Source organism: Leptidea sinapis, chromosome 2 (genome assembly GCF_905404315.1).
Source record: "Leptidea sinapis chromosome 2, ilLepSina1.1, whole genome shotgun sequence".
Taxonomy (NCBI): Eukaryota; Metazoa; Arthropoda; class Insecta; order Lepidoptera; family Pieridae; genus Leptidea; species Leptidea sinapis.
The window spans coordinates 16278176-16287985 of NC_066266.1; the positions used below are offsets into that span (position 1 = coordinate 16278176).

The following is a 9810-nucleotide window of genomic DNA, read 5'->3' on the forward strand; positions in this document are numbered from 1 at the left end:
AATAGAAAAGTGTGTTTTAAATAAAAAGATTTTACGAATTTAAATTGTATTATGTACAATGGAAACATAAAAAATTACATTAAATTACAAAAATTAACGTAACACGGGTCGTTTTTTTTATTTTATGGCCATTACATATTTTTTTGTGTTTATTTGCATATTTTATACTTAAATGTCTCCGCCAGTGTATTTCGTCAGTTTTTCTAACAAGTGCCCAATACAATATGTGTTTATGTTTATAATTTCGGTTTTATAGTGGTGAACAAAGGCATAAATTTGATTTGAGCTGTACGTCTTCTCCTAGAGTGTTTAACATTATAAAACTGCGTGATATTTCCAGGCCGTATTCTAGTGAAACCAACGCTTAAAACGATTATTAACTTTATTTACTGTTGCTATCATCACCTATAAGAACGCTAGAATCGGAAAAATGCAATTTGCTAGATTTTCTTCTAATGGTGCAAGGTTCTGATAGATTGTAGTAATATACACTGGCCTTCAAAAGTAAGTATCACACTTTTAAAATTGGGATAACGTTTTAAGTTCACAAGATATACTTTCGAAATAAAAAGGACTCCAAAGAGAGTTTAATTTTGTACATAAAAACTTTATAGTCGGTAACCTTCTTTTAAGAATTGGCTGAAAAAAACTTCAAAAACAAAACCATTCCTTTTTCAAAGTGGACGTTGCCGAAAAACAATTTTACCATTCACATTTTTCTTTCTGTTTTGAATTTTTTTCAAGATCGATGGGTCTTGTTTTAAAAATTTATGCTAAAAAGCACATAACATTTATTTATGATGCCTCTTTCAGTTGAAGAATGTGCTAGGATCATGGCTTTTCTGGAACTAGGCATCAGTATGCGTCGCACTGCAAGAATGGAGGGTGTGACGGTACGAACGGTCCAGAAGGTAAAGCGAAGGTACGAAGAGACTGGACACCATCTGAGGAGACCTTGTAATGGCAGACCCAGGTGTACCAGTGCCCGAGAAGATCGTTATATTATTTCCACTGTGTTAAGAAATCGCCACCAAAATGCAGTTGAAGTCCAGCAACAGCTACTTCAGACCCGGAGGGACTACATTAGTGACAGTACAGTGAGAAGAAGACTTGCTGAAGCAAATTTGAAACCCCGAAGACCAGCGAGTGGCCCAAAACTCGAGAGACAGCATCGAGTAGCGAGACTGCGATACGCCCGTGAACACATGCAGTGGGATGAAGAAGAATGGTCAAGAATTTAGTTTGCAGATGAGTCTCGATTCTCCCTTTACACTTCTGATGGAAGGCGAAGTGTTTACAGGCGACCTGGTGAGCGATACCTTCAAGCCTGCATCTCAGAAAGAGTCCAATACGGTGGAGGCAGTGCACATGTATGGGCTGGCATATCTTCAAAAGGTCGCACAGAGCTAGTGGCCATAGAAAATGGCACTCTCACTGGGCAAATATATGCTCAAGAGATTCTCAATGAGTATGCAGGGCCGTATTTAGCAAATATGGGTGATGGATCGATGCTGATGCATGATAATGCCCGGCCACACACGGCTCATATCGTACAAGAGTATATTCAGGAGGTCGGTATCAGCGTGATGGCTTAGCCATCAAGAAGTCCTGATCTCAACCCGATTGAACACGCCTGGGATGAGCTTGGGAGGCTAGTCAGAAATCGCAGACCACCACCTACTACCCTCAGGGCACTTAAGCAGGCCCTGGTAGAAGAATGAGAGAATAACCCCCAACATCGGCTCCGAAACCTAGTGTTCAGTATGCCAAACTGGCTCGAAGCTGTAATCAGAGCTCGAGGAGGCAATACCAGTTATTAAAAATTAAATAACATATAATATAATTTTAGTTAATTTTTTTAAACATGTTTTACTAAAAATGTCTATTTTCATTTTTTTATCTTTTTTAAGTTAAAAATGTTACTAATGTATAATTTTAGTTTCTAAGAATTAAAGCCTATAAAATTTGCAACAAAACGTTTTTAATATTAACTACCTTCTATAGTTAAGAAGAAAATTTAATTTGAAAAGTGTGATACTAACTTTTGCAGGCCAGTGTAGTTTATTTGAGTTTTGTATATCACCACCCTTACACCCTTATCTCATTTGTTAAAAATCCACTATGTACAACAGTCTTTATTAATGTATCAAAGTGGACATAAAAGTGGAAAAAGATCCATCAATGAATCTTTTCAATGAATCTTAGTGGACAAAGAGCGATCAGACAATCTGGCGGAAATATATTCAATAAAGCCGATTTTAAATAACAGTGGGAGAGTTTCTTGCTCCATTTCTTGGTCATTGGTTACCGTGGCGGTGGTAGTTATGGTATTTAATTGACCTTGATAATAATCCCAAAGTAAACAATTTTAAGGATTTAAAATGATTAATTTATTTATGATTTTAAAGTCTGATAATAACTGTTAATCTTGAGTTGTTTTTTGAGAAATTGCTGTTGTAACAAAATGTATTCGATTAGTTATAGTTTTACTTGTCGGTGCAAGTATTTACCAAAACTTGATGAAAACAAATCGAGCGATCGACTTCCGGCCGTTGTTTGTACAAACTGTCTTTGTTAATATTTCAACGTCCACATTGCATGGTGTCCCTCATCAGAACGCTCACTCGATATTACCTACTACTTACTACCACAGTAAGTAAACCTCAGACTTAGACAACTACAAATTATCGACTGTTCTATTAAAAAAAACGCAAACAGACCTACAGCCGTACAATGAATTACAAAACAAAGTTCTAATAATTTTTTTTTTTACAAAGTCAGTTTATAAATAAAAGTCATAATAAATACTTACAGTGTGTCTGTGTTATTGGAAGCTGTTCGTAGCGGAGGTGTCGTGCTGTAGCTACGGCTGCGTCGGCTGCTACGTCACAGGTGGTCGCGCGCTACGGGAGGACTACGAGACGACACCTCTAGTGAAGGCGAGCTCGACTCGACTGGACCGCTACGCTGCTACGTGGCCTCTCCGAGCGGCCCGTAGCACCTCGGTGTTGCCAACTACGAGCCCCCTACTCGGCCATTACGACTATTCGTCGTGGACAATCATATTAACATTTTAATGAGAACCTTTGTTACTGGGATTGGTGAGGACATTTATTTTTTACTGTTTTACTACTGAACTAGACGTTCCAAATTCGATTCCCGGTAGATGCAAACATTTATTTGATGAATTAAAAATATTTTTCGCTGAGTCATGAATATTTATATGTATGTTTAAGTAAGTATATTGTGTTAGATATATCGTTATCTTGCACCCATAGTACAGGCAATGTCTTGCTTGGGGCAACAACTAATGTGCGTAAATATTATTATTATTTTATTGATTTGATAAACAATACAAATAAAAACAAATTGTCAAAATATAAACTGGGGTGGAGTAAGCAATAAACTGTACAGTAGTTCCTGTAGATGGCGCCACAACGGAACAAATGTGATGTGATATCGGACGGTTGGCTCGGTGGTAACAATAGCATTAAGAGCACGGCGCGCTATTCCTGCAGGTCAGGGTTCTTATTCTGTACCAACTGCTGCCCGCGATGAGGTCCGCGTGGAGGCTGTACCAGCTCTACTATTTCTGCATCAGCGTGACAATTTGAATCATATAGTATGTTATCTCGACCTCTTGTTCATTTTAAAAATAATTAATTATTTCTTGCAAACTTTAAACAAAATCTTTGAAGCTTCAAGGTTCTCTGTCACCTGTCACCTGCACGGTACAGGAAGAATGTTTCCAGCGACACGACCAAGTGGCCAGAATAATTTCTTGCAACTTGCTCTATAATACTGGTTTGGGAATTTTTAGGTGTCGTTTCATATATACCTGTATAGCCGAGTGGTTAGCGATCCTACCTACTAAGCTAGAGGTCCCGAGTTCGAATCCCGGTAGGTGCAAGCATTTATATGAAGAATATGGATGTTTGTTTCCGAGTCATGTATGTTTAAATGAATTTATGTATGTTTAAGTAAGTATATTGTATTAAATATAATATCATTGTCTTGTAACCCATAACACAGGCTATATATGCTTAACTTGGGGCAAGATAATTTGTGTAGAAAATGTGTCAATATTATTATTATTATTATACCTTGTATATTATATATTATTATACTAGCTGACCCGGCAAAACGTTGTTTTGCCATATAAATTATTTTTAGAGTTAGACCGTTTCTTGGACATTGCAACATTTCTTTATTTTTCTAAAATAAAACATTTTTTCTAAAATAAACGTAGCCTATCCTCCTTATTACCATTTCAGAGATGAGCCGGAACAAACAGACAAATGTAAAAAATGTTATTCTGGTGTACGCACGGTAGTATAAGTATATATTCAGATACATGTAATAAAAACGGTGTTTTCAATATTACAAACAGACACTCCAATTTTATTTATGTATAGATACTATTACATAATACTATAAAGTATACTTGAAATTTTCACCATGAGGTGTTATTTTATTGCGTATAATGTAAAATAAGATTTTTAATCATAATACATACATGCACCATAAGTTATGGATGGAGATTACATTCAAAGTCCGACGGACCATTATCGTGCCAAAATCGTGCAAATATCGCGATCTGGCAACACTCCCAGTACCGCGGACTTCTTGCGGCGGATAAATGATGACGCATGCGCGACTCACCCGTCATACAGACAACCGACAACCGACCTTATGTCGCTCACATTATAGTTGATATTCGCTTAAGCACACGAAGGTCCTTCCAAATCTCTTTGTAATCTAATGTGAGTTTAATTTTAAATTGTATTACGAGTGGATTGAGTCGTAATTGCATCAACTTGTAATTATGAAACGTAGAACTAGGAACCGTAGACGGACGCGAGGAATAGTGAACAAGAAGACCGACGGGACTCTTATTATACTAAAAACTCTTTCAAAAAACAAAAAATATTAAATATATCGAAGTCCAGTAGTTGATAATTAGACATACGCACATATACACATACACATGTACACATACACATGTACATTCATACACACACAACCAAAACACATAATCTTTATAAGTATTAAAATGTTATTTGAGTAATAAACATTAACTAGTGTGAATCTGTAATTGGTAGTTGTTCCATAATAGTTTCGTAACTAGTTCACTTTTCATGTGCAATAACAGGTTCAATAATATCCTAGTAGTAATAACTAATAGTCCTCGAATTCTTCTCAGTTGTAACTGAGAACAGAATCGTTTTATGTTGTCATTGATTTCACAGCTCCACTAATATAATTATGACGGCCACATGTGACGTCATCAGGAGCCCCATGATATCTATTCACATCAACCAAATCACTTTATTCATCTAGGTCAAGGAAATGACACTTATGCTACCGCTAATTCGTAACGGGTTGAGCTAATGAGAGGAAGTAGCAAGATACTCATTGCCACTCTTTTAAATTCAGATTAACAATTTAATTGTTTTACAAATCATTTCAATTACAATATAATATGTAAAGTGGTGCAACAAACATACCTACTCAAACGTCAAATAGTCAATGCCTATGCATAGACAACAATAAACAATGACTTCGACTCGATGCAATAAATAATTACTTTAATATTTTGAGCACCTCAATGATTCTCAGTTTTTATTCTTGATTGTAAGTTTATTATAATTACAGTAACCTTACTATTTGACAAAGTTACCGGAAACAAACAGTCTTGCCAATCTTATAAAAACGATTACTATGGAACGAAACCGCTTACATATATACATATAATTTGTTTATTAGTAAAATACACATTTTAAAAAATTCTATCATAACAATTGAAACCACTGAGGTTTTTACAATTATTACTTAGTTACAGTCTACAATGTATAAAGGCAGTGAAAATAGTACATGTAAAATAAAATAATATAATAAAATAAATTTAAATTATCAAAAATAAAAGTGAGCAATTATACAATAAATAATATCGACACTCAGTAAATAACTGAATAGGTGGTCTTTCATCTATATTATGTCTAATGCTTAAGAGGCACCTTCAGGAGCTGATGAATTCTTAGTTACTATAACATAAGTGACAATGGCATGGAGCGGCCACCCTCAGGGTATTAAATAATAAATTTTATTGTATGATTTAACATTGTAACCATATTTTTATGCAAAAAAAAAGAAGCCCGCTAAGTATCTTATGTCCTTACTTCTCAGGTCTGAGGTATACTTTTTCCAATAGGTAGTATTGACTTTCTGTAAGTGATATTATATCATATTTCGAATAAAATATTCAGAAAGACTATAAAGTTAAAATCAATTGCTGATAAAAATCTGTCAAAATTTAGCCTAGAAATGGGCATTGACAATTTGATTTTGTTCTGCTTTTAATCCCATGTCTTTTATGTATCATCTTAAAATTATGACTATTTATGGACATACAAAATTTTGATGTATTTCTTGGTTGTAATTTTAAAATCTTGGGCCCATAAAATGTTATTGATTGAAAATCCCACATTTGATCTTGATCTTAATGTCATGTTTTCATATAATATAGTCTTCATAATTTCATTTCATTTACATAAGATTTTACAAATCACAATAAAAGTTCTCCGGTTCTCTGTGGCATACAAATAATAAATAATCATTAATCTATTATTATGTTTATTATTTACAGATGGCTCTCTCTGTGCTTTTTCTAAAATAATGGCTATGTGAGCAACTTTATTTTAGAAAAGGCATCAACTTCAACAACATTCCAACCTGTGGCTGCAGGTAAAATTCACATATTTTTTTCATTTTGTTGGCTATTATCAATAATAATAAATATATAAATTAATGATTATATTTTGTTTTGAACACATACCAAAATATTATATAATATCATATATTTCTATCTATTATACACAACTAAACCATAAATAAAAACAAAATTTTGTAATTTTAAATTTTGTGAGTAGTGTATGTCTTTTTTTCTATAATGGTTTTGTTTGACAGCTTTTTTCAACTTGTGATTTAATTTGAGCTCTAGACTCTTAAGAAATGCTGCCCTGGTTCTACATTTTCTGAGTGCTACTTCATTATGATTGAAATTTACGATTGAAATGATTTAAAAAGTATAGTTAAAATTCACTCTGACAAAGTGGGCAACAAACTACATAAGTATTATTTCCAATTTCAGATGCATCTCAACAATTTACTTCAGCAAGGTGCTTGATGCTGGAACATAATTATAGTTTTATTAGCAAGCCTAAAAGAACAGCTGGAAAAGGTATTAATATTATTATACTAATATTACAAATGGGAAAGATTCTGATTTCTTTTGAAAATATTGTTTTTATACTTTTTTATCCAAAAAGTGCTGAATAAATTTGTATAAAATTTGCCATAGTTTATGATCTTTTGTCAAGGTGGGCAAAGTAGTTCCCTCATAGTCCCGGAGCTGGGGACAAAAAAAGCAAGATTCTTGTAATGGCCCATCATTTATTTTGTAGTATGTGAGTCAGCAAAGTTAGGGAGTAGCACACCTGACAAAGAAAGAAATTAAACATAGTAAGAAATTCGAAAGGTCTTTATTTAACAAACATTAACCATAAATGTGACAGTAATTTTATAACAGCAGATTAATGCATGACATGACATAAGACTATTGAGCCAAATGTCTTTTTTGATGAAGGCTGCATTGGTACCTGATAGGATTGAGAACAGCTAATGTCCGTGTGGGAATGAAATTTTGAATATATTTTTATTCATTACTAGCTGACCCGACAGACGTCGTGCTGTACATATTAAATTCTTCTTCTTATCAAAACCTTTATTGCACTTCCACAAATATTCAAGACCGAAATTAGCCAAATCGATCCAGCCATTCTCAAGTTTTAGCAAGACTAACGAACAGCAATTTATTTTTATATATTATATAGACTGACTGAATCCCTTTTCATATTGTCCATTTATTAAATACCATATAATACATATATTATACTATACAATTTGTAAATTAAACATTCTTTCACAGATCTAATGGCTCCACAGTGCACAAAGATCAAGCGTATTATGGTGAACATATGTGGGTGAAGACGAAACAAAAACAGCTGCCCAACAATATTATGATAAACATAAACTTTATAAAAATAAAAATAAATATGCAAAAATTGCTTTTTATTTCTCCCACCCAATTACCTCATTTACCATTACCATTATTACTCATACCAACACTACTAAATCCTATCCTTTATGTTCTATGTTGTGGCAAAATTAAATAACTAATTCTACGCGCAATTTCAACATGGTAAAAAATTGCAATACCTACATTAAAAAGTAGAGTTAGTTATTTAATTGCGTCACAACATAAAAAATGAATTTCATAATTTCGAGCTAATATATTATAGTTATTTTCGGGGCCAATTTCCAGATGGCGCTAGTTTTCAAATAGACAGCTCATAATGCGTAGAGAGGGCTCTCTTTTCCCTATATATTATTATACTCTTTGCTCACGCATAGCGCAGACACATAATAATTTTTATTTCCAATATTTGATTTATATAGACATAATTATTTTCCATGAGACAATTTATTGACGCACGGTTTGACAGTTCTGCTGTGAAACAATTTCATTATAACAAGAGGAAGCATTTTTTACGAAATAATTCTTTATGTTTTGAAATATTATGGGTAAATCCATAAAAAACAGTTTTATATATATAGGAGTGCGTATATATACTAGCTTCTTTTTGTTATATGAAACATATATGAAACACTATTTTTTATGAATTTGCCAATAATATTTCAACATACACACATACATACATATGTATATATATAATATATTGCTGTATATTTCTTTCCGTTTGTGATAATAAGTTCCAGGAATAATCCTCATTAATAACTTCTGCAGCAGACACTCCGTCTGTTGAAGTTCCTTCGACATATTTTCTAAAGGTTTCAATGCCAATAATCTTATTTAAACATTGTAACGGGAATTTCAATCTTATTTCTTACGAATAAGGCTGGATTTGGTTTGAATTGAAGTGACGATGATTGTAAGTTTTTTTATAAGACCTAATGGATGGATGTTTCGTGCACGGCAATACAAGCTGTATTTGTTTTATGTTACGGAACATTTTGGCGTACAGTTGTCGAGTGGTTGTGTTGTTTTGTGTTTGTCTCGTTACATTGACGCCTCTGTATCAAACAGAATGTATATTTCATCGTGTTAGGGTCCCGCTGTATGTTAATAATATTATAAATGGAACACTGGGTCTCTGTCTCAGTCGGGCGCCTGTCACCAACCGATATACAATACGTATTATTGTGTGAGCTTCGACTTGAATGTATCTTTATTTATGCGTGGACCTAGATCACACTTCTGGAATATGAGTTGTTGTGATATTATGCATAAAATGAGATGTCTGTCATTGGACGTCCACATAAATTCAATGTAAACAAACAAACAGAGAGAGAGAAAAATATACTTAGTAGTTACTTGAAAATATTGAGTTTTAGTACAAGTATGTACTAGTAGTAACTTCCCACTGTAATGTATGTTCAGAGGCACATTAATGAATTTGCTAGAAACTGTCATAACCATAATGTCAACACCAGGAATAGACATAAACTTATGATGCCTACTACTCGGCTAAGTCGTATATGCTTTTACAACAAGATCCCAGGAAATGTTCATAGCAAAAGTATTAATTACGATATTCAAAAGAAATGTTAAAAACTTTTGTGTGGTAACGGTTACTATAACATAAATGACTTTCTTAATGACACCACAGATTGAGAATGGATTGACCACCCTGAGGCTATTAAAAAATAAGTTTAATTGTACAATATTAC

General features: G+C 33.5%; 1 protein-coding gene and 1 long non-coding RNA gene across 2 annotated transcripts in view; one reads left to right on the forward strand and one right to left on the reverse strand.

The window, feature by feature from the left end:
* The window catches only part of LOC126977451 (Kv channel-interacting protein 4-like), a 55232-nt gene extending 52283 nt beyond the window's left edge, over window positions 1–2949 (reverse strand). Inside the window, exon 1 of the mRNA XM_050826252.1 lies at window positions 2813–2949. The gene's annotated coding sequence lies outside the window, so the exon portion shown is untranslated. The remainder of the gene's footprint in view (window positions 1–2812) is intronic.
* Window positions 2950–6645: 3696 nt separating this feature from the next.
* Window positions 6646–8072, forward strand: LOC126977634 (uncharacterized). The gene is made up of 3 exons (XR_007732314.1): window positions 6646–6744; window positions 7151–7240; window positions 7988–8072. It is a non-coding gene; the product is annotated as an uncharacterized LOC126977634 (long non-coding RNA).
* Window positions 8073–9810: the final 1738 nt, after the last annotated feature.